Source organism: Anabrus simplex, chromosome 3 (genome assembly GCF_040414725.1).
Source record: "Anabrus simplex isolate iqAnaSimp1 chromosome 3, ASM4041472v1, whole genome shotgun sequence".
NCBI classification, from domain to species: Eukaryota; Metazoa; Arthropoda; class Insecta; order Orthoptera; family Tettigoniidae; genus Anabrus; species Anabrus simplex.
Genome location: NC_090267.1, coordinates 67577632 through 67590533, shown reverse-complemented (window position 1 = coordinate 67590533; position 12902 = coordinate 67577632).

Sequence of the window (12902 nt, the reverse complement as noted above, 5' to 3'; positions counted from 1 at the left end):
CCATTATTGTATCCTTGACCACGACAGTTTGTCATGTTCAAACCACACTCTTCAATTTCTTTGAACAGCAAGTCAGCAAGAGCTTCTCCAGTAGTCTCTTTGGCAACTCGACAGGCTATAAAGCTTTCTTCTACTTTGATCTTCCCGTCGTCATCTTCAGTGACATAGCGAATCATTAATGAAACTTGCTCCTTTTGACTTATGTCTGGAGTACAATCAAGGATAATGGAAAAATATCTGGCTTCCTTTATTTTTGTCAAGATTCTTTGCTTTACTGAGTCACCTAGTATAGTTATTAGCTCATTTTGTATTGACACACTTAATAAATGAAATTGTGTTTCTTTGTTAGTTATACGTCTTAAGTGTTCCATTACTACACTATCAAATTTTCCTAAAAGTTGCACAAGTCCAAGAAAGTTTCCATGATTTTTTGTGAAAACTGTGGAAGATGACCCACAAAAAGCCATATTGTGCTCTGCTAGATATAAAGTAATTTTCACTAACCGTCGCAATACTTCTACTGAACGCTGACCCTGAGTTTCAATTTGCTTCATGATGTGCTGGTTGATTGATGTGTCTCCTTTAATTCTTTTTTCTGCTTCAAACCATGTAGTCATATTTTTTAAATGGTCTGGTGACAACTCATAGGATTTTAAATGGTCTGCCAAATTTTTCCAGTTGTTAAAATCCATTGCCTGACTTAAATGTGACTTTGATGAGAGATTAAACAATCTACAATAGAAACAATAGACAGAATCTGATTTTTCTGAATAAATCAACCATCGCCTTGATATTTTTTCTCCATTTTCCAAAACCCAATACCGAAATTGATTTGAAAAGTGCCTGTTTTGTTAATTTTTAGAGTAATCATGGTCTTCTTTAGAATATTCAGTCGGCCCTTTCAAAACAAACTCATCACGCTGAATGTGCATAATATGTGATGGCCATGTTGCAGGATCTAAAGTAATCACCGGCACCTGCTCCGATTTGTAAATAAATTCAATTTCAGTTTCAGTGTCTGTTGACAGTTCTATCACTCTTTTATTGTCATTATCACTATCACGATCACTGTGGTCACGAATACTTGTAACGGTATCATCAGTAGGGGAAGGTACAGGTACAAATTCAGTGTCTTTGGCCTCTTAACTGCTACTTTGTGAGGAGGAACTACAGCTAGGTGCAGGCGTAGGCCTACTGGTCTCAGCCATTGCAACATTTTGTGTTGTATTAGTTTTAAAGAAATTAGTTAGTTTTGGCACTTTACTTAATAAAGCCTCATTCGCTAACTCACTTTCCTTGTACAACTTTCTTCTTTGCGACCCTGATAACTTTTTCGACATAATGCGTGAGTTTTCCACTAATCGCTATCCACTATCACTATACACTTCACAACAACATCGTTCAATATTCATAAAGCTCATAATGCACGGAAGAATATACTATTAGCAATTGGTGTAAACAGCGACGGCATGTCTATGTCAATGTCACTATAAAACCAAGTCACCAAGACAAGTGTAAACTGTGTTCCACGCACACTGCTCAGTATACACAGTTACTACAGTACATTATGCATAGAGAGAATTTGTGTGCACTCAGCCATTGGGTATTCGAAAGAGAAATTGGTTATACAGAAAATGGAAGAAAAACCCAAGTGACAGTAGGTGGGAGAAGTACAGACTGGCTAGGAATAAACTCTATATCATTAATCCGTGATATCTACAGTTAATATATCCACAGCCTTAGTTCCAATAGTAAAGAGCTATGGGCTTTCATCAAAAACAAAAGCAGCAACAGTGCTCCATCCGTCTTCACATACAACAGACTATCAGTTCTGTCACTTTCCTATAAGAATCTCCTGAAGTCAGAATTTGTCTTCAGGCACTATGCATAAGTACATACCCTATATTTCCAAATGTATATCTTAGATTTTCTGTGTTGTCTCCTGTTCGTGAGAAAAAAAATAGTTGCCATGACTTATGACTCGACCCTCGTATATTGACCAAAATTCCTGAACCCCTGGTGACCGAGCTCGATAGCTGCAGTCACTTAAGTGCGGCCAGTATCCAGTATTCGGGAGATAGTAGGTTCGAACCCCACTGTCGGCAGCCCTGAAAATGGTTTTCCGTGGTTTCCCATTTTCACACCAGGCAAATGCTGGGGCTGTACCTTAATTAAGGCCACGGCCGCTTCCTTCCCACTTCTAGCCCTTCCCTGTCCCTTCGTCGCCATAAGACCTATCTGTGTCGGTGCGACGTAAAGCAGCTAGCAAAAAAAGAAACCCATGGTGAGACCCTTGTGCGGTTGCAGAGTGGGTCTCAGCCCACAAGTAGCCACGGCTGGTCTGTGGTCCAACAAGTCTGCACCCCGCCAACCGAGCAGATCAGAGGAGGGGTGGCCACAGCTCTATCTTGGCTCTACGCCTCTGTATTTGGGAGATGGAGAAGGGCTGATTATTAAAAGATAAGTAGATATTATTAAGAACAAATTCCAAAATGATCAAAAGTATAAGTATTATTATTATTATTATTATTATTATTTATTATTATTATTATTATTATTATTATTATTATTATTATTATTATTATTATTATTATTATTATTATTATTATTCAATTATTATAATGTTTCTTTCTGTGGTAATTTCTGAATTTTATTTATTCATAAATTTGTTTTGACAGACTGAAGAATTTAAAAAAAAAATTAAATATTATGTTTATATGTTCAGGACCAAAATGTCACCTTGTGCTACCAAGACAATTCAATAAATACATGAACAAATTTTGTACTGAATTCTCTCTGCTAAACAGTGTCGTTCAATACTCTTATAGCGGGCGAACCGATTATGAGTTTCCTACCTGTGCTGTGCGGGCTGTATGGGCTGCAGTATGAACTCACGTCTGGAAAGCAGACTAACTTCAATACTAGAGTCACTGGCTGATAATATTACAAAGAAAGAATCACTTAAAAACTTAGGTATTCATCCATGTCATACAAAAAACTATTTTCCTTCTTTTTCCAAATATTTCTGGTGTTGACTCATGAAACTACCCTATCCATCACTCTTCTCAATTTCCTAGGGAAATTGAATTTATTTCTTGATAGATGATCACCTCAGTTCATCTAAGATGTGTGTATTCGTCCTGTACATTTGATTTTTTAATGAACCCCAGGGATTATAGCTGCAGGGGGTAGAATTGTAACTTCAGTAACCCATTTGTACTGAGCCATGTAATTTCCTGACTGTTAAGAAAGACACCAGAGATATTTTCTAGGGAAATTTTCTTGGTTATGCCCAATGTCATTGAGAAATTCTTCTGTGAGTTCTATGCATTGTTGTCTTTGCTCTTTGTCTCAAGCATTTCTTGTTTCCTGAAAAAACAATTTTAAGGGTTGCTTGGTGTGAAAATGGGAAACCATGAAAAACCATCTTCAGGGCTGCCGACAGTGGGGTTTGAATCCACTATCTCCCGAATACTGGATACTGGCCGCACTTAAGCGATTGCAGCTATCGATCTCAGTCCTGAAATTTGTTAGCTAATGTGTAAATCACAATAGTAACAATTATATCTGAATGGTCCACCTTTTCAATACCTTTATTATGTAATGATTACATTACATTTGTTGTGATAGTGGGACTAGTTTTGGCCAGTCAGTGATGGCCAGCCAACAAATGTAATGTAATCATTACATAATAAACATACTGAATAGGTGGACCATTCAGATATATAATAATTGTTACTATTGTGATCACAATTCAATATGCATCAAACATGAAATTTATGACTTACGATAATCGCAGTTCGAGTTGGAGCTCAACCATCAGGAAATTTTTCTTGAAATAAGCTGCTGAATGCATAAGCTGATTCTGTATATACTCATGGAATAGAATACTTTCGAGTGAAGTGTCACATCCTTCATGCCAAAGATTATCTTGAAATTGGGTGACATAGGCCCAACTAATGTGCTACGAGAAGAGTACATGCAAAAAATTAACTGCCTGTTTCCACTGCAAGCCCTGAAATTGTAGCTGAAATCCTTCATGACCAGGTGGTGACATGGTGCAGCTTGACATCCCTGCTCAGCGGCAAGCTGTGTGGAGTGGGTTTCCTGCCCCCCCGCTCCACTGCTGCTTGCGCGTGGTGACAGCTGTATGGTCCAACCTGCAGCGACTAGTATCACTTTCCTATTGCTTATATATGTAATTCACGGGTTTATTTCTGGGTCTTGCAGTGGAAACAGGCAATTAATTTTTTTGCATGTGCTCTTCTCATAGCATATCATTTATATCATCAAAGTATCAAGGCGCATTTCAGCATGAAGAGTGTGACACTTTCGTTGTTAGGCCTGTTATTAGCCATAGCCTTCTTAGCACTCTGCTGTTCTCCTGGAATTTAGCTGAGAGTGATAACACACTCATAATTCAAAGAAAGCTTAAAAAGGGCTGTAGCCTGCCTGGTGGCCATGATTGTTAAGGTGTCACGTCTACTACGGTCGTCTGACGAGAAGTCGCGTGCATACGGGGTAAGAGGTTCGGAGGGTAAGCATGCGCATGCGTTAATCTCAACTCTCAAGGTCTACCAAGAAAGATTGGTTCCATCCACGGTGATTCTTGTTAACTGAGGTGGTGTTGTGAAGTTTCAAAGTGGTTGTGCACTTGTGTAGTTACACATTTACTGTACATACTGCATAATGAACCGTTTAATAATGAACATGCATCTGTTTCAAAGAGCTTGCACTGTTTATCACAACTAATGTTTGTAGCTTAGTGTGGTATCGGTTACTCATGCCATACCTACAAGCTGCCGCGACTTCTTGTGAGACACAAATAGTATATGGTCTGGCACCGTGGTTAGATGGTTCGAGTCCCATTGATCAAAACAATTTCATCATCAGAATGTTGGGTGGCAGGGTAGGAGAGGTGGTGGTATACAATTTCTAATCACTATATTACATACCAAAAGCCTGGATTCAATTTCAAACATTTTTGCAGTGTTCTTGTGGAGTGAGGGCATATGATGCTGTTGATGGTGATTCATCCATTAGATGGGGATGTTAAGCTTTGAGCAGACCCCTTGGTACTATTTGACAGGAGTGGGCTATGTGCCTGCACTGGGTTTCACCCTCTCCTCACTCATTTCATCTCGGTAGCTGCTCTGATGGGGTGAGATCAGGAAGGGTATCCAGTTGTAAAAAGTTGGTATGAAGATTAATCTCACTTCATACCCAACTCTGTAGAGAAATGGAACATTGATTGGACATAAATACTTAGAAAAGGCTGTGGCCCTGGTCGACTTACAGCTGCACCAGACCCCACTGCAATGCATGGACAACTCATATTCTGCTCACCCAGCTCTCTTTTAGTGCTTACTGAGATCTGTGTTTTCAGAAAAGAAGGAAGGAGAAGAAGAGCCCTTTATGTTGAACAGCATAAATCACTGTGAGGCAGAGAAGTTGAATGCTACTGCTAAATCATTCTGTTCGGAGAGCCCTTGCAAAGTATGTTTCTTGGGCATGCTACAACTGTTCCCTGTCAGTTACCACCCTCCGAGGGTGAAGACAGAAGGAATGAAGCTCAGGAATAATACAGTGACCAGGGGAAGAACATAGTCTGATATATCTGTGATATAATACTAACTTCATTGTTTTCATGAAATATGATGTATTGTTTATACTTTTAGAGTAGTTATTACTCATTGTGATAAGAGCTGTAGGTCTCAGGAACTGGACCATTACTGACAAGACTAACTGAAGGGTAGATATTAAAAAGGATGTACGTGCCAAAAATGAAAAAAGCTAGGTAAACAGTATTTTCTGTCATACATTTATGTTTTTTTGTTGTTGCTAAAAGTGTGGCAGAATATTTATGCAACATACATATCATTACAATGCACTATGTAAAAGATTGTCCAGCATCATCATTAGTTACAATGAAGAAAATAATAATATTGTTATTTTGAGATAATATAATAATTTCTTAAAAATGGATAGAAGTGGCAGTTGATCATGCTTATCATCTGTCACTGTTATTTTATGATGTTCAAGAAAAATTGCCTTTACTAGAAGTGAGTAGGGAATAGCTCATGTCAATAATCCCATCTAATTAATAATACCAGTATTTAAATATCTTTAACAACTTTTTTTATAAAATGAAATTACCATGGACTTGAACTAAAATAAAATATACATCTGAAATGTCAATGTTCCTCTTCACAAGGTGGTTGTTTCATCACATAGAGTGTTTGTTTGGAAATATAATATTGCTGACTGGACCTAGACTGATGTTACATTCAGCCTTTCTTGAGCAAATTCCCACATGCCACCTATGGGTGGAGCTTTACACCTAGTGAAGAGTTCATACCTTTATACTGCAATTGGCCTTGGGACATTCATCCTTTTACAATCAAATTTGTTTTCTTATAATTGTGGCACTTACAGTCTTTTACATGTCTAACTTTCAGTTGTTGCATACATCTGTTAATTAGTTGAGAAAAACAGCAACTTTATCCCAATAAATGAGCTGTGTACCCATGATCAGACCCCTCCCTGCCCCGTTTCACTTTAAAGTCTGAATCTATCTTTCTGTTTCCTTACACTTCTCTCTCTCTCTCTTTTTTTTTTTTTTTTTTTTTTTTTACTTTCACTGTTGGTTTTCAGTATATTTCTGCTATAATCTTCTAGACAAGACCAGTTATTTCAAAATTGTAAGCGAAGACATGATTAGTAATGGTGGTGATTACTTTTTTAACAGGAAGTACAACTGTGCAGCCATCCTCTGTTAACACTAACATCATCATTATCATCATCATCATCATCATCATCATCATCATCATCATCATCATTTCCCCTTATCCAGCTCGTGCAGGGTCAGGGTATTTATGGCGCTTCTCCATCTCCCTCTTTCCTTCCACCATTCTTTTTCCACAATTTTGTCCCAGTCTAAATTTAGTCTTCTTATGCCGCTCTTCACTGATTCAATCCACTTTCTTCTAGGTCTTCCTCTTGCTCTCTTGCCCTCACACTTTGCCTCCAGCATCTGTCTTGGAATTCTGTTCTCCTCCATCCTGTTTACACCACCTTAGTTTATTCTTTTCAATTCTCTCATTTAGCTTTCCTATCCCAACTTCCTTCCTAACATCTTCATTTCTCACTCTGTCTTTCCTTGTCTTTCCTATCATATTCCTTATGAATTTCATCTCACTCACTTGAATTCTCCTCGCCTGCCTGCTAGTCAAAGTCAAAGTCTCAGCTGCATAAGTCAGTATGGTTTCATAGTATATTTTGTACATTATCTCTTTACTTTTCCTTGGTATTTCCTTGCTCCAAACAAGCTGTCTCACACTCTGGTAGAATGCATTGCCCTGCTGTACCCTCCTACTTATCTCCGTGTTCACCCTAGCATTTTGCATTAATTCACATCCTAGGTATTTAAAGCTGTCCACAATTTCCATATTCTGACTTCCAGTTTTCACAGTGCCCTTTCATTGCCTTTCCCCTCTCAACATCACCATAGTCTTGTTTTTATCTGTATTGATTTTCATGCCGTACTTCTCAATTTTTTTGTTCAGTATATCTAGTTGTTGTTGCACTTCTTTGCTGTTCTTTTCCCAGATCACAACATCATCTGCAAATAGCAGTATCTTCATCTCTTTATCTTTATAGGCTTCCTTTGTTTCCTTTACAATTTCATCCATGACCATAATAAACAAAAGAGGTGACAGCACACTCTCCCGTCTTAGTTCAGTCTTATTCCTAAACCATTCTGTCTTTCCAACTGGGGTCAGTACCCTGCTAACACAGTTGTTGTACATTGCTTGTGCCATTTCTAACATTTCTCTTCCAAGACTCTTTGTAACCATGGTTTCCAAACCTTCTCTCTGGGGACACTATCATATGTCTTTTATATATCTATGAAAGTCATGACCAGATCCTTTCCATATTCCCAGTTCTTTTCCATCAGCTGTCTCATGCTAAAGATTGGGTCCACTCCACTTCCACTCCTGAAGCCATATTGTTCCTCTTGTAACTCTCCTTGAATCTTTCTTCTCATTCTTCTTTCTAATATCGTTTCCAGTATTTTAACTACCTGCAATATGCATGTGATTACTCTGTAGTTACCACAAACTTTCTTGTGCCCCTTCTTAAATACTGGTATTATTATCCTTTTTTTCCAGTCTTCTGGTACACATTTGTTTTTCCACATACACTTTAGTATAGTTGGTGCAACCATTGCATACCAACAGGTCCAGCAGCCTTTAGCATTTCCACACTGATTCATCCATCCCTGTTGCTTTTCCCATCTTCATCTTTTGTACTGCTAACTCCACCTCCAGCATTGTTATATCATCCTCTGTTGTTAAGTCCTTACACTGTATTGCTTCTATCTCCCTCGTACAGTTGTTCACATTCAATAGCTTATCAAAATCCTCTTGTAACTCTCCTTCAATCTTTCTTCTCATTCTTCTTTCTAGTATCCTTTCCAGTATTTTAACTACCGGTACCTGCGATATAAGTGTGATTCCATCTTCTCTTTATCTCTTTTGGGTGTGTTAACATTTCCCCATCTTCCTCTTTCACTAGCTTTGTGATAACTCTTTCTGTCCTCTTATTTCTTATAAGTCCATACAGCATCTTTTTACTGCCACTTATATCCACTTCCATTTTTTGTGTAAATTCTTCCCAACTCTTCTTCTTTTCTTCTCCTACCACCTTCTTACATCTCTGTTTGCTGTTGAAATACTTCCTTTTGCTTTCTTCTGTTTGATCTCAGTTCCATTTTTTCCAGGCTGTCTTCTTTTCTTTCACCACTTTCCTCTCTTCCTCATTTCACCATGGTGTCTCCTTTTCATTCACTCTTCTAGATCTCCTGCCACAAGCACTCCCTGTTAACACTAATCAGAAAGGAAAATGGAAAAGATTTTCTTGTAATATTTTTAGATTGATTGATTTCACTATTATAGCAGTTAATACCTTTTTTCTCACTATCTCACTCAGAAATTCAACTGTGGTGCAAACTGTGGGAGTTAGGGATTGGAATAACTTACCAAGGGAGATGTTCAATAAATTTCCAATTTCTTTGCAGTCATTTAAGAAAAGACTAGGAAAACAACAGATACGGAATCTACCACCTGGGTGACTGCCCTAAAGGCAGATCAGTAGTGATTGATTGAACACCCATCTTTTCTGCATGTGTTAGTAAGTTCTCCTTTTGAAATGTCTCACTTTGTATGTTGGTGTAGCTTTTCACTTTGACAATGTTAACTCCCACAATGAGGTAGGGTTGCCAGATTTCTGGATGGCAGATAAGGAACACTCGCCCGATTCCAGATAGCAAATAAGGAACGCTTCCATTTCTTTGCCATATAGCGCTAAATTCAGGCACCATAGCCATGATTAAGAGAAGTGACCAGGATTGTATTAACAAATAAATACCGGTACCGGTATAATACAACAGCGTCAGCGTGAAATATGTAGGTACATAATTTATTACAAGTACTAAATGAAAATTTCACAAGTACTTGTCATTTGAAGATGCAATTTGTAACAGTTTCTTATTCAACAAAACTTTCTTGAGAAAATCCTTACAATTTTCATCATAGTTGAAGTAGTTAATTTTTATTAAATCTACTGAACATCTGTTTCTGTCATCTTTCCATTTTATTGCCATTACTAAAAGTATTCTTTCAATATATGCCCACTAGTACCGCTAGCGCACTGCCAGAGACGCTGTTCTCAACTGTGATGACTGATCATTGGTCAGAATACATAATATTTTGATCATAACCGCGCACTTTTTCGATACTACTATTGTTTAAACCGCAATATTGTAACATTGGGCATACGGTTTAATGGGTTCACCGTACGCGGAACAAAATGAGGAAACACCGTATTGTTCCGGGTAAAACCGTACGTCTGGCAACACTACAATGAGGAGAACCTTGCTTTCAATATCCATAAGATGTTCCATATATATCTTGTCAGTGTATCTGAGTCAGTTCCTGAAACTTAGTTCTCTCCTAGATTTAGTGAGAAAAGACTGTCAAAATCATCTGTGTACAGTATTAATTTTAGCTTGCAATAAGATATGAGTGTGAAGTACTGTAGCTGGTTGGGAGACTTATGTCATGACTAGAACTTGGATTTTATGCTAAATGCCTGTTTTTTTTTCTATAGTACTAAGCTAAATAGTTAAAACATCTGCAGTTTTATATAATATACAGATATTTGCTAGGGATTTTATAGTGCTTAAACTATTTGTTCATTGTGATCTATCTTCAGGTTTCAGACCCAGAAGTGCTGTTTCTGTTTACAGTAGAAGTCCAATAATCCGAACCCCCAGATCTGAAATTTCACATAATGCAAACAGAATCTATGATAGAGGGAAAACAATATCTCACATGCAATGTATATAGGGTTGCTGTATTAAAATGGTCAAAATCCAGGACATGTAAAGAAAAAAAATATTAACAACAACAAGAAAGTATTAAGTAAAGAAAAGCTGGGAAGAATTTACACAAGAGTTGGAAAAAAATGTGTATGGTGATAAAAGGGAATAGCAAAAAAAGTCTCACCTAATATTCAAACACTTTAATTTTTAGGCCACTCCTTTTTTCTATTTCGATCCTGGCTCAGTTCGGTGGTATTTGAAGGTACTCCAATATGTCAGTCTCGTATCAGCAGATGATTTACTGGCACGTAAAAGAACTCCTGCGGGACAAAATTCCAGCACTTTGGCGTCTCCAAAAACCATCAAAAGTAGTTAGTGGGAAGTAAAAGCAGTAACTATTTCCCTATTCCAGTTTTTGACACACTGCACATCTTTACTACTTCTTATTCTTCTTCTCCTTCTTCTACCACTTTTCCTACACCCTGGTGATGTCCCGAGTGCAATATGTGTTGCACATGTGGACTTGGCCCTGCCCTTCCTGATGCCAACCCTATGTGGAGAAATGTATTCACTATAACGTGTTTCTGCGGTGGTTAGTAGTGTAGTGCGTTGTGTTGTGTTGTGTTGTGTTGTGTTGTGTTGTGTTGTGTTGTGTTGTGTTGTGTTGTGTTGTGTTGTGTTGTGTTGTATGAAGATGAGAATGTTCAGAACTTTTCATTTCACTGCTCAAGAGAAAATTTATATATATAAAATAACGTGTCTTGACTAACTGGCTGACTGACTGATTCACCATCACTGAGCCAAAACTAATGGATATAATGGATATAAAGAAATGAAATTTTGGGGGTACATTTATATTAGAATGTGGGTGTTCACTAAGGGAGGATTTTTGGATATTCCATCACTAAGGGAGTGAAAATGGGGGTGAATTGTTTAAATGAGTATATCTCAACAACTTAAAAGTTTACAGACATAAAAATTGGTATTTGGAATCTCCTTAAAAAATAAAGAAACATGTAAATTTTTGTTTTCAGAAAATCTCCTTAAGGGGCTGAAAACAGGTGAAAAAGTGGTTGAATACCTTTTATGAGGATGCTTATATCTCAAAAAACTGAAGACGTTACTGACATGAAAATTGGTATTTGGAATCTCCTTTAAAAATAAAGAAACAAGTATTTTTGTTTTGTTTTTGGAAAATCCAGTTAATGCAGGGTGAACAGGAGTGAGGAAGGGGGTGAAATTTTAAAAAGACTATATCTGCAGTATATCTCAGAAATGTAACATGTTACAGGCATGAAAATTTGTATTTGGAATCTCCTGTAAAAGTAAAGAGACATAGATAACTTGTTTTTGGAAAATCCAGTTAAGGGGAACTAAACAAGTGGGTTAATTTTTAAAATGAGTGTATCTATAATACATCTCAAAAACTTAACATGTTACAGACATGAAAATTGGTATTTTTAATCTCTTTTAAAAATAAAGAAAAATCGATTTTCTGTTTTCAGAAAAAAACTTAAAGGGGGAGGGGGAAGACTGAGAAGGGAGTTGAATTCTTTTTATTAGGATACTGATATCTCAAAAACTGAAGAAGTTACAGATGTAAAAATTGGTATTGGTAAACTAAATAAATATGTATTTCTTTTGTTTTTGGAAAATCCACTTAACAGTGGGGGGGGGGGGGGGGCAGAGGGGTGAAGGTGTTGAAAAATTAGTTGAATTCTTTGTATGAGGATAGTTATATTTCAAAAACTAAAGATGTTACAGACATGAAAATTGGTATTTGGAATATCCTTTAAAAATAAAGAAACACATATTTTGTTTTGGAAAATTTGCATAGCTGCGGGAGGGGGTGAAAGAATTGAAAAATTACTTGAATAATTTGTATGAGGATACTTATATTTTTTTTAAAAACTAAAGATGTTACAGGCATGAAATTTGGTATTTGGAATCTCCTTTAAAAACAAAGAAACATGCATTTTGAGGGGGAAATAACTAGGAGGGTTTGAAAAAGGAGCTGAATTATTTTTATTACAATACATATGTCTCAAAATCTGAAGATGTTATAGCCGTGATAATTGGTATTTTAAAGCTTCTTCATAAATTAAGGGGACACATATTTTTTGTTTTTGGAAAGTTCACTTGGGGGGGGGGGTGGAAGGAAGTGAAAAAATTTAATTCTTTTTATGGGGATACTTATATTACAAAAACTGAAGATTACAGACATGAAAATTCGTATTAGGAATCTCCTTTAAAAGTAAAGAAACACGCAGTTTTTGGGGCAGAACAACTTGGTGGGGGATGAAAAAGGAGTGGAACACACACTTTTTGGGGGAGAAATCAACTTAATGGGGGAGGGGGTAGGGAACTGAAAAAGGAGTTGAATTCTTTTTATGAGGATACTTATATCTTAAAAACTGAAGATGTGACGGACGTGAAAATTGGTATTTGGAATCTTCTTTAAAAATAAAGAAACAATGCACTTTGTTGGTGGCAGGTGCTGAAAAAGGAGTTGAAGGTC